Source organism: Macaca mulatta, chromosome 9 (assembly GCF_049350105.2).
Source record: "Macaca mulatta isolate MMU2019108-1 chromosome 9, T2T-MMU8v2.0, whole genome shotgun sequence".
NCBI classification, from domain to species: domain Eukaryota; kingdom Metazoa; phylum Chordata; class Mammalia; order Primates; family Cercopithecidae; genus Macaca; species Macaca mulatta.
In genome coordinates, this window is record NC_133414.1 from 17447847 (window position 1) to 17471359 (window position 23513).

The window sequence follows — 23513 nt, forward strand, 5'->3', positions numbered from 1 at the left end:
TTATTGAATAAAACAAAATTCTTTTTGAGAAATTTAGATATTTCAGAAGTTAATTTATGGAAGCCCTAAAACTTCCCATTACCTTATCGTGGTATGGATTTTTAAAATAATATATTTAGGGGAGATGACATTATGTTCCTTTAAATATTACCATTTTGATTTTTGAGCCTTCCTGTTTAAAAATGTTGACCTGTCTTCTTGGTAGTCAGGAATCTTGAAAGCTCAGGCTTCTCCATTTTATGACCTCATAGATTTTTGCCAGAAAATGCTACTCTGGGAGGAAAGTAGTGGAGCTGAAACTTCAAATAGAATCTCATGAGTCATACACATGTCTGCTAACAGGAGGGAGAACAGGATGGCCGCACGAGTAGGGACAGTCATGCAAAGGGAGTTACTTGATTTTTTTTCTTCTCCTCTTAATCAGGAAATAGTCGTTCCTCCTCCACGTTTATTATTTCTTTAAACAATATATTCCTCTGACAAGAAGTTAATGATGAGTCACTTCTAGGAGGCAGAAATTTGATTTTCTAAATACTTAGTTCTTCGTAGTTAGCAGAGATCCAACATTGACATTTAAAAATTATTCTGTTTCTGTAACTTGGATACTCTTTAAACTAACAGGACTATGTATGTGGAATGGTGTACACCTGCGTGATAATTCATGTCAACCATGCACTTACTAGAAAATCTCAAATGCTTCCCTACATAAATCAGTTCTGAGACTCAAGAAGCCAACTCATTAAAATTTACTTGAGATTCCTGTAACCTTTTCTCAGGAAGCAACAGCAGGTAAAAAATGTGCAGCTTAAAAAAAAATGTGCACAAAACTTCAATTCTAGTCTATAAAAAAATCTTTTTTTGTGGGTAGTTGAAAAGCCTGGCAGAGGGTGGGTGGGAAAGTCATGAAAGTTTGGAAGGATGACATAGTAGATTATGGCAAATTAGAAATTTGTCACAGAATATTGATGGAGGAGATGCCGGGCTGAGTCAGATTTTCTCAGTGCTGAGGTGATGGTCGATTACAAATTAGGTTCCTTTGAAAATTGCACTAATATTTTGGGCCACTAGGTCATTAGAATTTGCTTCTCCCCAAAGCAGTAACGATAATAGTGACTCAGTCTGCATATGTTGAAGCTGGTATTATATTATTTATTGCTAGGGACATTGTCAATGTCTGGATGACTGCTGTTTGCAGGAATCTCATGCCATTCCCTTGCTTGATAACTACCAAGGGCTCTCTATCAACTACAGAATACAACCAAATCCCTTAGCATGATGTGCAAGGCCCTCTGCCATCTGAGAAGCTGCTTAGATTTTATTGTCTCATGCTAGTACCCATCTAGGTCCCAGGTCAAGTTTCAGATCCATCTCCTATATATTCAAGAGTTCTCCATTCTTGCACTCACCACAGTAAACCCATATTATAAGTCAATCTCCTTGGGGGCAGGGACTATGGTTTATTAATCTTTGTAGTAATAGCATCTGGTACATGGAGTGCTATAGATGTTTGTTAAATTAATAAGCATATGTTCTATCTTATTCTTTTTTTTTGAGATGGAGTTTCGCTCTTGTTGCCCGGGCTGGCACGGTCCCAGCTCACCACAACCTCTGCCTCCCAGGTTCAAACAATCCTCCTGCCTCAGCCTCCCAAGTAGCTGGGATTACAGGCATGTGCCACCACGCCAGGCTAATTTTTGTATTTTTGGTAGAGACATGGTTTCTCCATGTTGGTCAGGCTGGTCTCGAACTCCCGACCTCAGGTGATCCACCTGCCTCAGCCTCACGTAGTGCGGAGATTACAGGCGTGAGCCACTGCACCTGGCCATGTTCTATCTTCTTTTAATATGTAGCATAACTACCAACTAAGTAACACACTTGGCACGCAGTAGGCAGAATTCTATAGAAGTCCCCGATAGCCCTCACCTTTGTGTAATTCTATTCCATTTCAGTGCAGTGGAAACTTTGCATATGAGGAGATACCACACCCATGACTACAGACTATATTATATTATGTGGCAAAAAAGGAGATAATCTAATTACATGAAACCCTTTAAAAGCCAACTTCTAATGTACTGGTGAAAGGAATCAGAGATCCAAAGCTTGGGATGGGATTTGATGCATCTTTGCTGGTTTCGAAGATGAATGGGACCACTCCCAGCTCCTAGAGGCAAAGGAATGCAGGTGGTCTCCAGGAGCTAAGAGTGGCTCCCTGCTGATAGCCAGTAAGGAAACGGGGACCTCCACTTCTGCCAACAATCTGGATGAGTTTAGATGTGGATTCTTCCATATCCTCCAAATAACAGACCAACCTGCTGATACCCTGGTTTCAGTACTGGGACACCCGATGAAAATAATCCAGCCATGAATGAGTCATGTCATCCTAGAGTTCTTACTTACCTGGCTGTGATATAACAAATTAATATCGTTCAAAGCCACAATGTTTGTAGCAATTTGCTTTGTAGCAATGAACAACTGGTATACCTAGTATGCAACTTCATCAGATAAATTGTATGTGCGTGTGTATGTGTGTGTGTGTTTTTGTTTAATTAATAGATAATAGGTGCCCTCACATCAAATTGATGCTTGCTAATTAAATCAGAGTACTTAGTCTAAGGTGATTTGTTCATTTCAAATAATGTAACAAACTGTTATTGGGTATCTGCCATGTCTCCTGTATTACGCTGTGTCCTGGCTGAAATTCAATCCTGAATATAATATATACAAAATACCTTGATGTTCTGGATCACAATGGCTGAGACATAATTGCAGACACAAATTTTATGTCAAATAAGTGAATGTAATAGTCTTAGAGTTTGAATATTTAGGGGGTTTCTGCTATTAGAAGTACATTTATTTTCTAATAAATATTCTAATTTTATGTTTGGTTCTTTGTCAAATATGCTTGACATTTTTGGATAATATCCTTTTTCTCTGATGTATTTTTAAGTACTCTGCCCCAGAAGAATGTTTGCTAACGTGTATTTAGCTTTTCTAATGCTTTAGTGTTGGTGTTGTCATGTTAATTTGTCAGTCATATAGCTAGAAATGAAATTCTTAGGTTGTCTGGAATTGCTAAAGTAACTATATGTTATGTAAGGCATTCGTCTATTGAAGTAATATGTATACTTTAAATAATTGTACTTTTGCAGCCTAAAAACAAACAAATTCAAAATACTGATGTATACCCTCTTTAGTACCCTTAAACCAGAGATTGCAGACAGCAGTATAATGATGACTGTCCATGATTATGGTCAACTTTTCAAGTATTTATCAAGAGTTTTACATATGAAACAAAAGCCCAACATCTCTGATCATTAGAGAAATGCAAATCAAACCACAGTGAGATACTCATGCCAGTCAGAATCCCTATTATTAAAACGTCAAAACCAACAGATGCTGGTGAGGTTGTGGAAAGGAAAAAGGAACATTTTTACACCGTTGGTGGGAGTGTAAATTAGTTCAACCACTATGGAAGACGGTATGGCAATTCCTCAAAGACCTAGAGGCAGAAATACCATTTGACCCAGGAATCCCATTACTGGGTATATACCCTAAGGAATACAAATCATTCTGTTATAAAGATATATGCCCATGTATGTTCACTGCAGCACTATTCACAATAGCAAAGACATGGAATCAATCTAAATGCCCATCAATGATAGACCAGATAAAGAAAATGTGGTACATATACATCATTAAATACTATGCAGCCATGAAAAGGAATGAGATCATGTCCTTTTCAGGGACATGGATGGAGCTGGAAGCCATTATCCTCAGCAAACTAATGTAGGGATGGAAAAACAAACACCACATATTCTCACTCTTAAGTGGGGGTTGAACCATGAGAACACATGGACATATGGCAGGGAACAACACACACTGGGGCCTGTTGAGGGGTGGAGGGAGGAAGAGCATTAGGAAGAATAGCTGATGGATGCTGGGCTTAATACCTAGGTGACAGGATGATCTATGCAGCAAACCACCATGGCACATGTTTACCTATGTTAACAAACCTGCACAACCTGCACATGTACCCCTCAACTTAAAAGGTGAAGAAAAAAAAAAAGAAAAACAGTTTTAGTGTATGCTGAATTATGACAGATCCCATTGCACATAGAGAAGACTAAAATAGGATATCTAAACATGGTAGCTGAGGAGCCAAGGACTACTCTAATATATACAGAGCTGGCCACAAAGTACGCTAGCCAGGAAACTGCTCTGTCTCAGTCTGCAGGGCATGCCAAATAACAGTAGAAAAATAACAAGACTGGGAAGATCCTATAAACAAATCATTTCTGAGGGTATGCACTATATGTGTTTGGAATGAATGTTTTTGATTAGCTTCTTGGGGATGAGGAAGAGGACGGTGAGACCCTTAGAGACACGCCATGCTGCAGGCCGTGTGTTGTACGGAGTGAAGTAGGAAGGTCTTGGAAACAGTAGGGTAGTGACTGAACTCTGTGGTCCCTGCCCTATGTGCTTCCTCATACCACGTGAATCTCTTCCGGATTAACAGGTAACTAACATGAACTAGAAAGGTACCAAATTATTAACCTTCCAGGGGGTCCTACACATGTATTGGCTCAGAAATTGACAAGAAAACAGTAAATACAACACGACATATAGGAGCAAGTCTAAAACATAATGAACATGAAGGATTTAGAGAGTTAAGACACGGTAGATGGTAGCTGCACAGTACAGTAGATGCCGAGACTTGAAGTAGACCCTGAAAAGAGAGGAGAAGTTACATTTTCCCGCAGGAGTGATTAGTATTTTTTTTTTTTTTTTTTTTTTGCAGGGAGACCCATGGCAGAGCGGGGACCAATGAGGGGGAATCCTCACTGGAATCCAGGCTTTGGACAGAAATGTGAGCAGGTGAGTCAAGACCAGCTGGCGGAGAGATTAAATTCCTGCCAGAGAGAGATTTTAGAGTTGATCTAACAGACAATAGGGAGTGAGTTGCTTTTGTTAAACAGGTGATGCTAATTAATTGAGGGTACCCAGGAGTCAATCAGCAAGTTAGCAGCTGAAGAAGTTTAGTGTACTGAAGAGTATTTCCTTTGGAGAACTGCTCCCAAACTGGTCCAATAAGAACCACTCAGGGCCAATTGTTTCAACTGAAGATTGCTAAGCCGCTCTTGCAGCGCTCATTTCCATGGGTTTGGGATGAAAGCAGTATTTCTACAGGCTCATAGAGTAACTCTTATTTACACATAATTCTCTTATAGGTGGTTAGAAAATATATCTTATAACAGACTTAGTGTTTGCCATCTGGGGACTTTTGGTCAGATTAGACAGAAAAAAATTCCCTAATCTTGGTGAGGAAAGCAAGAACTTGAGTGAGCTTCATTTGAACAATCTAACATTTTCCATTTAATGGCTTTAAACGAATCCCCCAACTTTTGGAGTGTTTTGTGTTATTAATTCGTTTCTGAATTGCGGTATTTATAAAAAAGACTTGTGCAGCTTAAAATAAGACATTCCACGAAATTGCCAATATTACTAAATGGTTTATAATTAATTATCCAGTCTGTCCAACCATTGCATTTTGGTATCAACGGAGGATTTTTCTCCTTCTGACCAGTAGAGGGGGCTATAACTCTTGATATGAATAGCTGTTTTTTCTAGACAGAAATTACATCACCGACCTGTACTGTTGTTGAACTATTGTACCCTTGAATTTATAATTAATATACTAGAAATATAATGTGGTGCATATTTTTCATACTTTATCACTTTAGACTTACATACATTATTTATGGTACCGCTTGTTTTATATCTCCCAGTATAAACTTCTTTGCCAGCCCAAACAGACCACAATTATTAGGATAAATGTGGCTCTTTTCTTGCATCCAACATTACTTCTGCCTTCCCCCTTTTCTGGAACACCAGTGGTTACCATTTGTTTGAATATAACTTACTTGCTTGAAACCCAGTTCAGCAACAACTCTTTAATAAATCCTTCTCTTATCTTCCACTTCTCAATTTGCATAGCGTGATTAAACTCCTATTTTATTGATGATGATCAATTGATTGAATGAAAGGGGGACTCACTCTGCCACCCAGGCTGGAGTGCAGTGGCGCGATCTCGGCTCACTGCAACTTCCACCTACTGGGTTCAAGCAATTCTCCTGCCTCAGCCTCCAGAGTAGTTGGGATTACAGGCATGTGCCACCACGCCCAGCTAATTTTTCTATTTTTAGTAGAGATGGGATTTCACCATATTGGCCAGGCTGGTCTCGAACTCCTGACCTCAAGTAATCTGCTCACCTGGGCCTCCTAAAGTGCTGGATTACAGGTGTGAGCCACCACGCCTAGCCTAAGCTATTTTCTAGTGCTTAATACAACTGTTTATTTTATGTTTACTAAATACATCATGATTTTTATTATTCTCCTATTAAATCATATGTAAATTTCTAGAAAAACTACAAAATGCCCTGTTAAGTTTGAATTTCAGATGAAGTAAATTTTTTTTTTTTTTTGACATGGAGTCTTGCTCTGTTGCCCAGACTGGAGTGCAGTGGTGCGATTGCGGCTCCTTGCAAGCTCCAACTCCCGGGTTCATGCCACTAAATGTTTTTTAGTATAACCAAATCCCATAAAATATTTGAGACATGCTGACAATAAAAAGTACTTATCCAGAATTCACATTAACTGAAAGTTTAGTATTTTTATTTGCTAAACCTGGCAACCTTAATTATAAACACTTTGGTTGTTGAGTCTTTGTCTTGTTCACATTCATGACCACAGAGCATAGTGTCAATTTATAGTAGCTGCTCAATAAATGAAAGGGTCAAGATGTTATATGTGGCCAAGTTATTGTAGAATGAACATTATTTCTTTGAATAACTGCTTTTAAATGATCTCCACTACTATTACATTAATGTGTTGACAGTGAATTATTATTCATTCTAAAAAAGAAATACTTGTAAGGAAAAACTTTGTGCTAAGTAGAAATTTAAGGATTTAAAAATAAAAATTGGAGGGAACATTTGAAAGATATTTAAGTGTCTTAAAATATCTCTTTGAGTTGTTAAGAAACATGATGTGATTAAGAAAATTCTCTTGCCAAATGAATCCAAGAAAAAATGTATGATTTTAAAAGATGCATGATGTGTTGAATCAAGACATACATTATAAAAAGATGGTACCAGTAATATTCATTGTTTAGAATAATGAGTTTGTTCCCATACTTGGACTTGGAAGGGAAAGAAAAGGTGCTATACAATCGGGGTAGTACCCTGATTGAATAAATATATTTTGTATACTTAATCTAAAATATCTATAAGTCTAGCTACCTTAAACCAAATCTCGGGCATTTCTCCACAAGCCGCTTAGGCGTTGGGAAAGATTTAGAAAAGAACAAACCATTATAATTAACCTCTATCAACTGTTAAATTCTGCACAGTCTGTCAAACCTTCCTCTGACAGTTAGAAGTCTTACGTTGGGTGATCTTATGTCCAAGTTCCATCATAGTCAGCTTGACACGACACTGATATGTAGAAAGATGAAATTATATTGACATAGCCGATTTAAAGGAAATAGCAGTCTAAAGCAGAGGATACACACGTGCACACACACACATATGTGTGCACATGCACACACACCAGGACAATCACAGGCGACTGAAACTTGAACGCAATTTGAATCTCATTAGCAACAACGAAATACAATTTATAACAGCGAGATACAATTCTTCACCTATTTGCTAAAATAAAAAAAAAAGATACTACTCAATACTGGCAGCACTTCACACACTGTTGGTGGGAGTAAAAATTGGTATATTCTTTCTAGAAAGTATCTTGGTTTTATATATATATACATACACGGATATATATATATATATGTATATATATACTTTACCTAGTAAGAGCCTTTTTATAAATTCTCAGGAAAGAAACATACAGAAACTCATATAAAGGAGTATGTGCAGATAATCTCATTACATTTGGAGGAAGGAGGGGATGTTCATCCTTGGTGACAAGGTAGAGCAGCTCCCTTTGCTGGTCTGCTTCTTGGGGAACAGGCACTATTGGCCCAAGATTTGCTTTATCACATAGGACCTTTTATTTCTGGCCCTGTTATTGTCTCTTGTTGAGATCTCTCTCCCCCCGCCACCACCCTAATCCCCAGCCCCCTGCACAGAAGGCCTGATGAGGTCCTAGTATTTCGCAAAGGAGTAGAGTTGGAAGCCTTGCTCGGCTTTTATTCCTGTGGCCTGGAAAGACAGGCCTCTTTACGTCCACCTCTTTTCCAGGTACATTTCTGGAATTTGTCGTTTTCATGTAAATATTTAAGTGTTTAATGAAAACAAGTGGCTGTATAGTTGGCTATTAATATTTATTAAATAATATTTCCTTATTGAGTTGAAGTGCTACCTTTAACTTATAATGAGATCACCATTTGGGGAACATTTTCTACTCTCAATTTGTTCACTGATGTTTCTGTATATTCCCTCCATAGGCTTTTAAATTTTGTAAATACGTAAGGGTAACTTTTCTTATCATTCTACTTCTTCTTCTGGCTTTGTATCTAACTCTAGAATGAGTCAATGGGTTCAAGGTCAAATGATCCTGTTGTTCATATGGCTTTATCTGGTGTGAAGAAATGGAGTCACAAAAAGTCTGGGATTAAGTTCCTTTTCTCTGTGTTCCATAGCAGCCTCATTGCTTTGCTTTATTGAATCTCCTTATTACCTCTACACTACATTGTGTCTTCAGGCCAGGACATACCCATCCCTGATTCCTCTGTGCCTGGCTTATAACTGGTACCTTGTCCAAGCTTCTTACTTTATGGGTGTCTTACTCAGTCTAGGCTGCTATAACAGAAAGCAATCAAGATAGATGTGAGCTTTAAAGATTAAGAACTACATCTCCATCTATTTAGATTGTTTGTTTGTTTGTTTTGAGTATGAGTCTCTCTCTGTCACCCAGGCTGGAGTGCAATGGTGCAATCTTTGACTCACTGCAACCTCTGCCTCCTGGGTTCAAGCAATTCCCCTGCCTCAACCTCCCAAGTAGCTGGTATTACAGGCACCTGCCACCATGCCCTGCTAGTTTCTGTATTTTTAGTAGAGATGTGTTTTCACCATATTGGCCAGGCTGGTCTCTTGGTCAGGCTGGTCTTGAACTCCTGACCTTGTGATCTGCCTGCCTTGGCCTCCCAAAGTGCTGGGATTACATGCCTGAGCCACCATGGCTAGCCCATCTCCATCTATTAATATGTTCATCTCTGCTGTGAATCTGGAGAAGCACAAAGGGATGTGGATAAAGCAGACATTGGGATAGATTTTCCCAGTGATCAGGACTGCTTGCCGGTGCTTCTGATTATCCTTCCTCTGTTAGTGTGTTGTTCTAAGGAAGGCTGTAATTAAAGCTGTAGCCTTTCAAGTTAGAATTAATTTTTCTGGAATTTTATTTTGTTCTCTGGGAACAAGGTCCGCTCCATCCCTTGCCAGTCATATCATGTATGTATTATCTAACTTACAGACATTCACATTTGAAATACATTTTCAAGAAAAACCGTTAAAGTGACTGATCTTCCAATTTAAACAAAATTTGGGACAATGAATCCTACATTCAACTGACTTTTAGGATTCAGTATCTTTTCCCTGTGGCCTCCTGTTTTCTAAAAGTAAATCTTCAAAATAGTATTTTGCAATTTCATAGACCTTTTGGTATTTGAACCACTTTCAGTATGCTTCCGATATATTTAATTAATTCTTTCTACTTTATTACAATAGAATAATATATTTCCACATTATTCCTTATGGTCATTAAAAATTTTAAATATCAGGTATCTGGTTCTTATCTGTTCAAAATGAATCCAGATGTTCACGTACCGCATGGGTGCCAGATTTTTTTTTCCATCCTAGGCTTAACTTTGGAGAATAAATTTGGAACAATTCTGTGGGGACTGTTGGTCACAGATGGCTGAGTAATCATAAATCCTCGGGTGGAGATAGAGTCCTTCTGGATAGCAGTGTAGAAACTGATTTTCATAATTTAAAATACTCAACCCTGCATCATCCACGTAAACAAAAGGTGTCTCTTGTTTTTTTCTTTTTTAAAAAAGTGACATGTAATTAGCTTCTAACACCTTAATTTCATGTTTACTCTTAACTTTATTTTTTGGCGACTTTCCAAGAAATTTGTTCCTTCCCTCCAGGTACAAAAGGGTTCAGTTTCTTTCAGTTAAAAAAAAAAATCCCTCTTCTTGCTGAAAACTTTTGCTTGTATCTCGAGTTGAGTTATAACACACTGTCTCTTCTCATCACCCTTGTCGCACAGCATTATAATAATCGGTGCATATATGTGAGCTCCTTCAAGGCAGCGATTGTCTCTTATCAATCGCTGCAACTCCACTGCTTAGCAGAGTGTCTGGTATATAACAGGTGCTAAGTGAAAAATGAAGGATGGTCTCTTAAGTCAGAGGTTTATACTGCATCATGCTTATTGTCCAGTAAAGGATAAAGGAAGGCTTTAGTAAGTTCTTTAGTCATTTTACTTAAAAATGTTTTAACTATTTATTTTATAAGCAAAAGGAAAGTTATACATTCTTGATTTGCAGAAGAATTTAACACAATTTCTAGGCGCTCTTTATTACATTTAAGAGCTTAAAACAGTTTTTTTTTCTGATGCTGTTAACTTTATCAATCAAGCCCAAGTAAAATCTGGTGGCACACTCGAGTTAGGATAATTCATGAAGGGGCAGTGGTGTTTTGTAAGGGGACTACGTAAAAGTGGTAGCCAGGGAGCCAAGAGAAATTCTGAGATGGTGCAGTGCCTTGGGGCTGATATACCAGGCATGGCCAACCTTAGGACCAAAAGGAAGAGTGGAGATAATGGTATTGGAAATTGAAAGGAGAACATCGTGTGTTTTGAGAACTGTGACCTTCTGTGGAGGGACATGACCAGCCTGAGGCAACCAACTATACTTTCCTCTCTCCCTTTGATGGTCTGCTGGGACTCTCTATTTGCTATCCCAAAAGTAAGCCTGAGGGAAGGAGCACCTGTTGCTATTGGCCTTAGGGGTTGACCTTCCAAGCAAGAAACAAGATGGCGGAGGATGGAGAGTAGATTTCGAGGGGAATGACAGATCTGGGGCACAGTTATCACAGTTTATTATACTGAAGGTACTTTTTCTGTGGAATAGCCATCCTGCTGAAAGAAAGACACAAAACCAGAAAACAAATGCTCAATGTAGTAGGGTCTGCCTTTTCTTTTTTTTTTTCTTTTTTGAGTGCATTTAAAGCAATCCTGGCCTTCAGAAACTGCACTAGGTGGCAAGATATGATGAGCCCAAGAAAGCCTTCAATTGTATAATATTATCCCAAATGTGAGTTGTGTTCCATCAATGGCACTGCCTTTGGCCTCACCTTCATATGGAGTTCAAGACCACATTTGCACTAATGAGGTAGTTTATCCCATAAGAGAATGCATTTCTCAATGCACTAAAATGCTTTCCTTTTGCATCAGTCTTTTAAAAAAATAATGTAGAGAGATTTCTCCAACTGGATTCACTCTGTGTGGCCTGCAAAATGCAATTTGTTTTCTAAATGCTATATTATCTTCATCCACCGCCTTCAATTTAAATTTTAGTAAATGGTGCTTTAGTTCTCTGAAAATTCTCTTTATGCTCTATATTGGACTTAAGTAGATGCCAATTTTCACATATCTGGCTAAAAAGAATATTGATGTCTAAATAAATTTGAGAATAGAAGACTTTATACATATTGATTTTATCACATCACAGATATAAAGCATATATTTGATACTTACCTGAAACAGGCATCCTGATACAGCAAAGAAATGCCTTTAAAAATATGTATACATAGAATAAAAAAGTTTTCTTTTCAGACAAACAGGCCAAAGACGTTCAAACAGGAAAGCCAGTCCATTTAGGCAGCAGACTTGTCACTGAAACCATAGTTTGAAAATCACTAGGCCATGTACAAAAATAGCAGAGTTAAACTGCTGCATTATCACAAACATGATGTCTCATAATTGGACAATAAATACCTAAATTTGAAAAATCTAAAGCCCTTTGGAAAATATTAATTTAGTACAGCCAGCAAGTTAATCGACTTTTTTTTTTTTTTTTTTTTTTTTTTTTGAGATGGGATCGTGCTCTATCACTTAGGCTGAGTGCAGCGGCATGATCGTAGCTCACTGCAGCCTGGAATTCCTGGACTCAAATGATCCTCCTGCATCGGCCTCCTAAGGAACTGGGACTACAGATGCACACTACCAGGCTTGCCTAATTTTTATTTTATTTATTTATTTTTTTTCAGAAATGGGCTCTCAATGTTACCCAGGCTAATCTTGAACTCCTGACCTCAAGGGATTCTCCCACCTCTGCCTCACAAAGAGGTAGGATTATAGGCCTGAGCCAACACACCCAGACTTAATGAACATGTTTGAAGTAAAACTTCCTGCAGTGTGAAGGCACTGCCAGGTGAGTAGCTTTTGACAGTGTTGGGCTACGTTTTATCACAGATAGGACTGACTCGTTTTCATTAAAAATCAACTCATTTAGGTAACAGCACACTTTGACTCAATACATCAATATTTCTGTATGTTTTTTAAAAATAAACAGAACGCCTAACCTTCTAACTAGTTATGAAAACATAAAAATATCTAAGATGAAACTTCTGCAAAGAGAACAAGGTTTGGAATTAAGACGGTCCCAACGGAACTGACTGCATTTAGAAAAAAGTCAGCATGGTACAATGAGACTCATTTATAAAGAGGAAATCTGAGATTGAACTCGTTATATTTTTCCATTGAATTGGAGGTAGTAGTTAATAGCTTAGGCTAGGGAGCCTGACCACCTGCATCTGCATCCCAGCTCAACTCTTTTAGGAGTCACAGGAGCTGGAGAAAATTATTTAGCACTTTTTTTTTTTTAAATGGAGTCTTGCTCTGTCCCCAGGCTGCAATTCTGCCTCAGCCTCCCGAGTAGCTGGGACTACAGGTGCATGCCACCACGCCTGGCTAATTTTTGTATTTTTAGTAGAGATGGAGTTTCACCATGTTGGCCAGGCTGGTCTTGAACTCCTGACCTCAAATGATCTGCCCACCTCGGCATCCCAAAGTGCTGGAATTATAGGAGTCAGCCACCGCGCCTGGCCTGTTTAGCCTGTCTGTGCTTCAGTTTTCTTGTTTGTAAAATAGAGATTCTCATATAACTACTAAATGGGATTGCAGTGGGCCTTAAAATTACTGTATGTAAAATTCTTATAATAGTGCTTGGTATATAGTAGTGTCATGTAAGTATTAGCTATCATTATTAATTATTAAATTGAGTACCACTTTATTGACTGACAAGTGATTTTGTGTAGGTTACCTAGTCTCAGTACATTTCAATTTAATTGACATCAAAATATGCTAATGGGTGCCTCACCTAATTTTGAATGTTTTTGTGACTATGTATTTACTCAACAAACATTTATTGAGCCTCTACTCAATACCAGGCAATGTGATAAATATTGGGAAAAACATATTGAGTAAGAAAGACAGTCCCAGTTATCATGAAGCTACAGTCAAACAGGCAATGTTGACATTCTGGTGTGTAGAGCTCATGGTGATATAATTGGGTCTGAGAGTTGAATGACGCCCGATCTCCTATCTTATGAATGACTCCAGCTCCAAAACCATCCTTGTAAATATTGTATCTCTCCAAATTGTCAAGGATGTCCTGTCTTATTCTTCAAGTTCTAGCAAGCCCCTCAAAGTTTAAAACTCTAGGTCAATAATTCTGAATTGTATCCAGAGAATAAGATACACCATAGACACACCATCTAGAGAAGAGAGTGGGCAATGTGATATTCCATATGCCAATCCTGCCTTCTGCATCCCCGTCTGTGGCCATCGGTGATGACATGAAGCTTACAGTCAAGCGGCTTTCCTGTACCACCACCACCATGACTGTACCCTACCAAGGCCTTGTTGGGGTCCTACCTTCAGTGCTCACAAACAGGACTTGAAGACAGAAGGTCTCCAGGTCCTTACCTCACTTCTCATTTTTCTTAAGATCCCCCCTAAGTCAATGAATTAAGGGCCATTTTTAATAAATGAAAACGCATTTTGTTGGATTGATTCATTCTTATTTTAGAATCTGTGTCTGTCAACATCAGTGGAGCTCCTCTGGGTCTCAATACGTTGTGTAACATTTCTGCTCATGTTCCTTCGTGTTTTCATGTCTCCTTTGGTGCTTAGCTACTGTTTAGTTTGTGCCGGTTGTTGCAATTGCAGAATTGTTTATAGAAATAATTTGAGGCCTAGGATGGTATCTTCCTCCTGAGAGGGCTTTACATGTGCCTTTTCCAGGCCCCTGAGAGCGGCAGCAACCTGGGATCATCTCAGACCAATTTCAGAGACTGCAGTGCTCTGAAGCTGGACTACATGCCCTAGGAGGGCCTGTCGGCTTCTGGGTCACAGTTACTTTGGGGACATCAAAATTCGGGTTTCCACCCTAAGCAAACCCCTCCTCCCCAATGTGGGGGAGGGTCCCATACTTAATTCCCCTCAGCTTTATCCTATTAGCCTGTTACAGTTCTTCTATCCCTTCACTTCTCAGCCACTCTCTCTGCAATCAGTGTCACTTCTAGTGAAGAAGTGACCTTAAAACAAAGGAGGAGGAGGAGGGAGGGGGAAGGAAAGAAGAAATGGAAAAGAAAAGGTATATGAAACAAATTTTGATTATTGAGGGAGTACAGGCTATTTAAAAAATAATAGTGCCAGGGAACCTGAATCAGAAAAAACTGCAAAAAGGTTTGTGAATAAAAGAGACGGTTTGGGGTCTGTCTTGAAGTTCATTAAAAAATACTAAAAATCCTTCTCCTCTGTAACAAATTCATTGACCAAACTGTACAGAAAACATGTCTCCAATTTGCAGTTGACTGTACTATGAATTAACTAGGAATTCCTTTGTAAACATTGTAATGATGACAAAATGAACTGAGGAGAGGGGATGGGAAGGAAACAAGGGAATAGGATGGGATGGAAGATTGGGGAATTTTTGGTGAGACTGAGACTTTGCTATGGTCTGAATAAGTCCCTTCAACATTCATTTATTCCTAATTACCATTATGGTGATATTAAGAAGTGGAGCTCTTGGGAGCTGGTAAAATCATGAAGGCTCTACCCTAATGAGTGGGATTAATGCCTTCATTAAAGGGGTTGAAAAAGATGACTTTGCCCCCTTTGCTCATGTGAGAACACAGTGTTTGTCCCTTCCACTGTGGGAGGATGTGATAAGAAGTGCCATCTTTGAAGCAGACAGACCAACTCTCCCCAGAGACTCAATCTGTTGGAGCCTTGATCTTGGACTTTGCAGCCTCTGAACTGTGAGATATAGACTTCTATTATTTGTAAATTACCCAGTCTGTAGAACTTTTTTTAAAAAATAGCATCACAGACAATTGCAAACCCAGGTTTTTGGATCCAGAACCTGTGAAGCAACCAGTGTTCTGATTTCTATCACTAAAAGTTAACTGTAACTGTTCTAGAACTTACCATAAATGAAATAATAAAGTATCTATTCTTTTGTGTCCTCTTCTTTTGCTTATAATTGCTTTGAGATTCATCCATGTTGTTGCATATTTCAGTTCACTTTTTTCATTGCTGAATATTATTCCATGATACTAATATACCACACTTTGTTTCCCCATTCATCTTTGATAGGTTGTTTCTAGATTTTGGTTATTATGAATAAGGCTGCTCTGATCATTATTATTTTTGTGGTTAAATTTCTAGGAGTAAAGTTGCTGGAATATGGGTGGCCAAATATTTAACCTTATACAAAATTACCAAAGTGATTGTTCCACTTTACACCACCACTGACAATGTGTGATCATTCCAGTTGTTTTCATCGTCACATAGAGTGTTGCTGGTCTTTCAAATTTTAGCCATTCTGCTGAGTGTGTAGTAGTATCTCATTTTTTTTTAAATTTGTGTTTCCCCAATTAATCATGATTTTGAGAGCCTTCCATTTGCTTATTGGCTTTTAGTATAAGATTTTTTTTGTGTGTGTGAAGTGTCTGTTCAAATCTTTCACCCCTTTAAAAAATTTGAGTTGTTCATGTCTTTATTTTCGATTTGAAGGAGTTCTTTAGGTGTTCTGGGTATGCGTTCTTTTCCGGATATGTGCACTGAGAGTCAAGTCAAGCACTTCCAGTCAAGGACTTCTCCATTTAGTTTCAAGTTGACAGGTAAAAATCAATCATCACAGTAGGGTAATTCCTCCATCTTTGTTTTACTACATCAAGAATATCTTGACTATTCTAGGTGAGATGGCTGGCTGTGTTCCCACCCAAATCTCATCTTGAAATGTAGCTCTCACAATTCCCACGTGTTGTGGGAGGGATGTGAGGTAACTGAATTATGGGAGCAGGTCCTTCCTGTGCTATTCTCATTATAGTAAATAAATCTCATGAGATCTGATGGTTTTATAAAGGGGAGTTCCCCTGCAGAAGTTCTCCTCTCGTTTGCCACTCTGTGAGATGTGTCTTTCTCTTTCTGCCATGATTGTCAGGCCTCCCCAGCCATGTGGAACTGTGAGTCCATTAAACCTTTTTCTTTTGCAAATTGCCCACTCTTGGGTATGCCTTTATCAACTATGTGAAAATGGACTAATAGACTTGGTTCTTCGCACTTCAATATAAATTGTAGAATCAGCTTGTCAATTTCTTCAAAAAATCATGTGGGAATTTTTATTGGAATTGTGCTGAATCCAAAGATCAACTAGGGGAGAATAGGTGTCTAAACAGCATACACATACAATAAACTTGGCCTATCTTTCTATTATTTAAATCTTTCATTTCTATCACAAATAGAAAAATCTATATTCACAAGCAAAAGAATGACGTTGAACCCTTCAGCAATAGTTTTCTAGGAACACTGTTCGTAGAAATCTGGTACAGCGATCTGGTATGTCTTTTGTTAGATTAATTACTAGGTATTTGCTTTTTTAAATGCTATTGTAAATGGTATTCTATTTTTATGTTTCATTTTCCAATTATTTATTGTTCTTATATAGAGATGCAATTGATTTCATATATTGATTTGGCATCCTGAATCCTTGCTGGATTCTCTTATGCACATAATCATGTTTTCTGCTAATAGTGACAATTTCATTCTTTACTTTCCAATATTTATGAAATTTTAAAATATTTATTCTGTTGTTCTTACTGCTTTGGCTAGAACGTTTACTACATTGTTGTATAACACGGTAAAAATTGATAGTCTCGCTTTTCTCCTGATTGTAAGGGGCAGGGCTTAATATTTAACTATTGGTATAATTGTAGCAGCAGAAATTTTTTTAATCCATGAGGAGTGCTGACTTTTGCCAAATACTTTACTACATCTTTTGAGGTAATTACATAATATTTCTCATTCATTTTGTTAATATGTAGAATTACATTGATTGATATTTGAATGTTAAGCTAATCTTACACTTTGAGGATTGGGGAGGAAAACTCCACCTAGTAATGATGGATTTATTATTCTTTTGATATATTCCTGGGTTTAAATCGCAGTATCTTGATTTTTGTGTCTATGATCATGTAGGTTATTTGTCTGTAATTATATTTTTGAAATGTTTTAATTAATTTTTTTAAAAAACCATGTGGCTTCATGAAATGAGTTGAGAAGATTTTTTGCCTCCTCTATTTCTTGAGATAATTTGTATATAATTTTTATTATTTCATATTACTTATTTGGCCAATTTTAAATTGGGTTTTTTTGTTGTCGTTTTTGAGTTTTAGAAGTTTTCTATATAGTCTGGATTTTAATCCCTTATCAGAATCAGATATGTAATTTGGAAATCTTTTCTCCCAATCTGTGTGTTGTTTACTTACTATGTTGATAGCGTCTTGTGATCTATGTTAAAAAATTCACGAAGTCCAATTTTTCTACTTTTTTCTTTTGTTGCCTATACTGTGATGTCACATTCAAATCATTGCCAAAGTCAGTCTCATAAAGTTTCCCTGTGTTATTTTTCTCAGAGTTATATAGTTTTAGGTCTTACATTTACGTACTTATTTTGAGTTAATTTTTAAATATAATGTTAGGTAAGGGTTCAACTTCATTATTTTGCATGTGGATATACATTCTTTTTCCAGGGCCATTTGTTGAAAAGACTGATTATATATTAGGGATTGTTTCTGGGCTCTCTAATGTATTCCATTGCTCTATACGTCTGTCTTTATGCCACTAATACACTATTTTGTTACTGCAGTTTTATAGCAAATTTTGAAATCAGGAAGTATGAGTCCTCTAGCTTTGTTCTTTTTTCAAGATTGCTTTGGCTATTCTGCATCCGTTGAGATTTCATATGAATTTTAGGATAAGGTTTTCTTTTTCTGCAAAAAATAGGAATTTTGATTGGATTGTGTTGAATCTGTAAATCACTTTGGATAGAATTAACATATTAACAATATTAATTCTTTCAATCCATGAACATGGGATATGTTTTTCATTTATTTATCTTTTAAAATTTCTTTCAGCAGGATTTTGTAGTTTTCATTGTATACGTCTTTTACCTCCTTAGTTAGTCCCTGAGTATTTTGATCTTTTTGATGCTATTGTGAATAAAATTGTTTTTATAATTTCTTTTTCATATTGTTGAAATGTTAGTATATAGAAATACCGCTGATATTTTATGTATTAATTTCTGCTACTTTGCTGAATTCATTTATTAGTTCTGTCAGTTTTTTTAAAAAGAATCTTTAGTTTTCTACATACAAACTTATATTGAGAGATAATTTTATATCTTCTTTTCAAATTTGGAAGCATTTATTTATTTTTCTTGATTCTTTGCTCTGGCTAGAACTTCCAGTACAATATTGAATAGAGGTAGTCAAAGCTGGCATTCTTACCTTCTTTCTGATCTTAAGGAAAAGCTTTTGGTTTTTCACCATAAAGTAAAATGTTCATTGTGGTTTTTTTCATACTTGGCTTTTATTATGTTGAGGTAGTTTTCCTCTATTACTAGTTTGTTGAGTGTTTTCATTATGAAAGAGTGTTGAATATAGTCAAGTGCTTTTTCTACATCAATTGAGATGATCTTTTTTTCTTCATTCTGTGAATGTGGTGCATTGCATTGATTGATTTTCTTATATTTAACTCTTCTTGTATCCCAGGAATAAAAGATATTTGGTCATGGTGTAAAATTATTTTAACATGCTGCCTAATTCAGTTTGCCAGTATTTTGTTAAGGATTTTTGCATCAATGTTTACAAAGGGTATTGGCCTGTAGTTCTCTTAAATTTTAGTGTCTTTGTCTGGCTTTAGTATCAGAGTAATGTTGGCCTCACAAAATGACTTAGAAAATGTTCCCTCCTTTTCACTTAGGATTGTCTTGGAGATGCGGGCTCTTTTTTGGTTCCATATGAACTTTAAAGCAGTTTTTTCTAATTCTGTGAAGAAACTCATTGGTAGCTTGATGGGGATGGCATTGAATCTATAAATAACCTTGGGCAGTATGGCCATTTTCACGATATTGATTCTTCCTATCCATGAGCATGGTATGTTCTTCCATTTGTTTGTGTCCTCTTTGATTTCACTGAGCAGTGGTTTGTAGTTCTCCTTGAAGAGGTCCTTTACATCCCTTGTAAGTTGGATTCCTAGGTATTTTATTCTCTTTGAAGCAATTGTGAATGGAAGTTCATTCATGATTTGGCTCTCTGTTTGTCTGTTGCTGGTGTATAAGAATGCTTGTGATTTTTGTACATTAATTTTGTATCCTGAGACTTTGCTGAAGTTGCTTATCAGCTTAAGGAGATTTTGGGCTGGAACAATGGGGTTTTCTAAATATACAATCATGTCATCTGCAAAGAGGGACAATTTGACTTCTTCTTTCCCTAACTGAATACCCTTGATTTCTTTCTCTTGCCTGATTGCCCTAGCCAGAACTTCCAACACTATGTTGAATAGGAGTGGTGAGAGAGGGCATCCCTGTCTTGTGCCAGTTTTCAAAGGGAATTTTTCCAGTTTTTGCCCATTCAGTATGATATTGGCTGTGGGTTTGTCATAAATAGCTCTTATTATTTTGAGGTAAGTTCCATCAATACCGAATTTATTGAGCGTTTTTAGCATGAAGGGCTGTTGAATTTTGTCAAAAGCCTTTTCTGCATCTATTGAGATAATCATGTGGTTCTTGTCTTTGGTTCTGTTTATATGCTGGATTATGTTTATTGATTTGCGAATGTTGAGCCAGCCTTGCATCCCAGGGATGAAGCCCACTTGATCATGGTGGATAAGCTTTTTGATGTATTGCTGAATCCGGTTTGCCAGTATTTTACTGAGGATTTTTGCATCGATGTTCATCAGGGATATTGGTCTAAAATTCTCTTTTTTTGTTGTGTCTCTGCCAGGCTTTGGTATCAGGATGATGTTGGCCTCATAAAATGAGTTAGGGAGGATTCCCTCTTTTTCTATTGATTGGAATAGTTTCAGAAGGAATGGTACCAGCTCCTCCTTGTACCTCTGGTAGAATTCAGCTGTGAATCCATCTGGTCCTGGACTTTTTTTGGTTGGTAGGCTATTAATTATTGCCTCAATTTCAGAGCCTGCTATTGGTCTATTCAGGGATTCAACTTCTTCCTGGTTTGGTCTTGGAAGAGTGTAAGCGTCCAGGAAATTATCCATTTCTTCTAGATTTTCCAGTTTATTTGCATAGAGGTGTTTATAGTATTCTCTGATGGTAGTTTGTATTTCTGTGGGGTCGGTGGTGATATCCCCTTTATCATTTTTTATTGCGTCTATTTGATTCTTCTCTCTTTTCTTCTTTATTAGTCTTGCTAGCGGTCTGTCAATTTTGTTGATCTTTTCAAAAAACCAACTCCTGGATTCATTGATTTTTTGGAGGGTTTTTTGTGTCTCTATCTCCTTCAGTTCTGCTCTGATCTTAGTTATTTCTTGCCTTCTGCTAGCTTTCGAATGTGTTTGCTCTTGCTTCTCTAGTTCTTTTAATTGTGATGTTAGAGTGTCAATTTTAGATCTTTCCAGCTTTCTCTTGTGGGCATTTAGTGCTATAAATTTCCCTCTACACACTGCTTTAAATGTGTCCCAGAGATTCTGGTATGTTTTCAACTTTTTGGAAAAGTTTGAGAAGAATTTGTGTTCTCTAAATGTTTGGAAGGATTCACCAGCAAAGCCACTGTGTCCAGGGCATCTCTTTGTCAGGAGATTTTTTATTCCTTATCCAATCTCCTTACTAGTTATAGGTCTATTCAGATTTTTAATTTATTCCTAATTTTGTCTTGGTAGGTTTTGTGTTTCTAGGAGTTTGTCCACTTCATCTAGGATATACAATTTGTTGGCATACAATTATTTAGAATGTTCACTTATAATCCTTACTCTTTCTTAGAATTGATGATATCTCCAATTTCATTTCTTATTTAATAATTTGAGTCTTCTCTGTGTTTTTTAAATTAGTCTAACTAAAAGCGTTTCAAGTTTGTTGATCTTTTTAAAGAAACAACTTTTGGATTTGTTGATTTTCTCCATTGCTTTTTTATTTTCTATTTTATTTATCTCTGCTCTAATTTTCATTATTTCTTTCCTTCTACCCTTGGGTTTAGTTTGCTCTTCCTTTCCTAGTTCCTCAAGTTACAAACTTAGGTTGTTGATTTGAGACCTTTCTTGTTTTTTAATATAAGTGTTTATAAATTTAACCCTTGACACTGCTTCTACTGTGTTCCATAAGTTGTGCTATGTAATGCCTAAGGATTTTCTAGTGTCCCTTTCAGTTAGTTTATTTTGTTGATCCATTGTTTAAGAGCATACTGTTTAATTCTGAGAAATCTGTAAAATTTCCAGTTTCACTTGTTTATTTCTAAGTTCATTCCATTGTGGCAAAAGAGAGTATTTTGTGTTATACGTATTTAAAAAAACATACTGAGACTTAATTCTTAGCCTGACACAGGCTCTATTTTGCAAAATCTCTCATGCGCTTGGGAAGAATGTGTTTATTGTTTAGGGTAGAGAGTTCTCTATATATCTGTTAGATCTAGGCTTTGTTGTTGTTGTTAAGTCCTCTATTATCTTACTTATCTTTTTTTCTGGTTGTTCTATTAATTATTGAGAGTAGGGTATTGGAATCTTCACCTACTAGAACTGCCTATTCTTCTCTTCAATTTTGTCAGTTCTTGATTCATATATTTAGATGCTCTGCCATTAGCTTCATACATGTTTTTGATTGTTATATCTTCTTGCTGTCTTGACCCTTTTATTGATATATAATGTCTTTTGTGGCTCTCGTAACCTGTTTTGATGTGAGGTCTATTTTGTTTGATTTTCCTATGCCCAACCCTGTTCTCTCTTGGTCAGTATTTGCATGACATAGCTTCTTTCATTCTTTCATTTTCAATCTATTTATGTTTTTTGATCTGAAGTAAGTTTCCTATAGACAACATAGAGTTAGATCTTATTTTAAAATCCATTCTGCCAATATCTTTTAGTTGGGGAGTTTAATCCTTTACATTTAAAGTAATTATTGATAAGAAGGTACTTTTATTATTTTGCTATTTGTCTACATGCCTTATAGCAGTTTTGTCCCTCATTTTCTGCATTACTCTCTTTTATGTTCAGTTGATTTTTTTATAGTGAAATGTTTAAATTCCTTTCTTATTTTCTTTGTATATATTCTATAGTTTTCCTTTGTTGGCACCATGGAAATTGTATTTAATATCCTAAAGTTATAGCATGCTAATATGAATTTATATCTGTTTAACTTCAATAATACACAAAATTCTGCTCCTTTAACTGCTCCATTCTCACCTGTTTCAGTTGAGGTAAAAATTACATATTTATTGTGTGCTAAAAAACATAAATCTTTTTAGTGCATTAGCCTCTTAAATTATTTAGAAAACAAGATATAGAACTAAAAACCAGTTACGATAATTCTAGCTTTTAGAATAATTACTTTCTAATGTAATAGTCTCATATCATGTAGAAAACAAAAGTGCAATTACATAGCATTGTTATAACACTTCTAGATTTTATAATTGCTCATGTATTTACCTTTATGGAGAGATCATTTTCTTCATTTGGCTTTGAGTTACTGTCCAATGTATCTTTTCCTGCAGGACATCCTTCAGCGTTTCTTGTAGGTCAGTTCTAGTGGTAGTGAACTTCTTCATGTTTTGTTTATCTGAAAATCTCTTAATTTTTCTTGCACTTTCTAAGAATGCTTTTGCTAGATGTTTGATTCTTGTTCGACAGGCTTTTTTATTTAGCACTTTGAATATATTGGATCACTGCCTTGTGGTTCTCCATAATTTCTTTCTAAAAATTTTTTAAAAAATTATTTTGAGACAGAGTCTTGTTCTGTCACCCAGGCTGGAGTGCAGTGGTGTGGTCTGGGCTCACCACAACCTCTACCTCCTGGGTTCAAGCGATTCTCATACCTCGGCCACCCAAGTAGCTGGGATTCCAGGTGTGGGCCACAATGTCCAGCTAAATTTTGTATTTTTAGTAGAGAGGGGGTTTCACCATGTTGGCCAGAA

At 36.8% G+C, this 23513-nt stretch overlaps 1 long non-coding RNA gene across 1 annotated transcript in view; it reads left to right on the forward strand.

The window, feature by feature from the left end:
• LOC144331081 (uncharacterized) overlaps positions 1–14092 on the forward strand; it is an 88659-nt gene extending 74567 nt beyond the window's left edge. The window contains exons 3-4 of the long non-coding RNA XR_013397937.1: positions 4799–4875; positions 12294–14092. This is a non-coding gene — a long non-coding RNA (uncharacterized LOC144331081). The remainder of the gene's footprint in view (positions 1–4798; positions 4876–12293) is intronic.
• The last annotated feature ends 9421 nt before the right edge of the window (positions 14093–23513 follow it).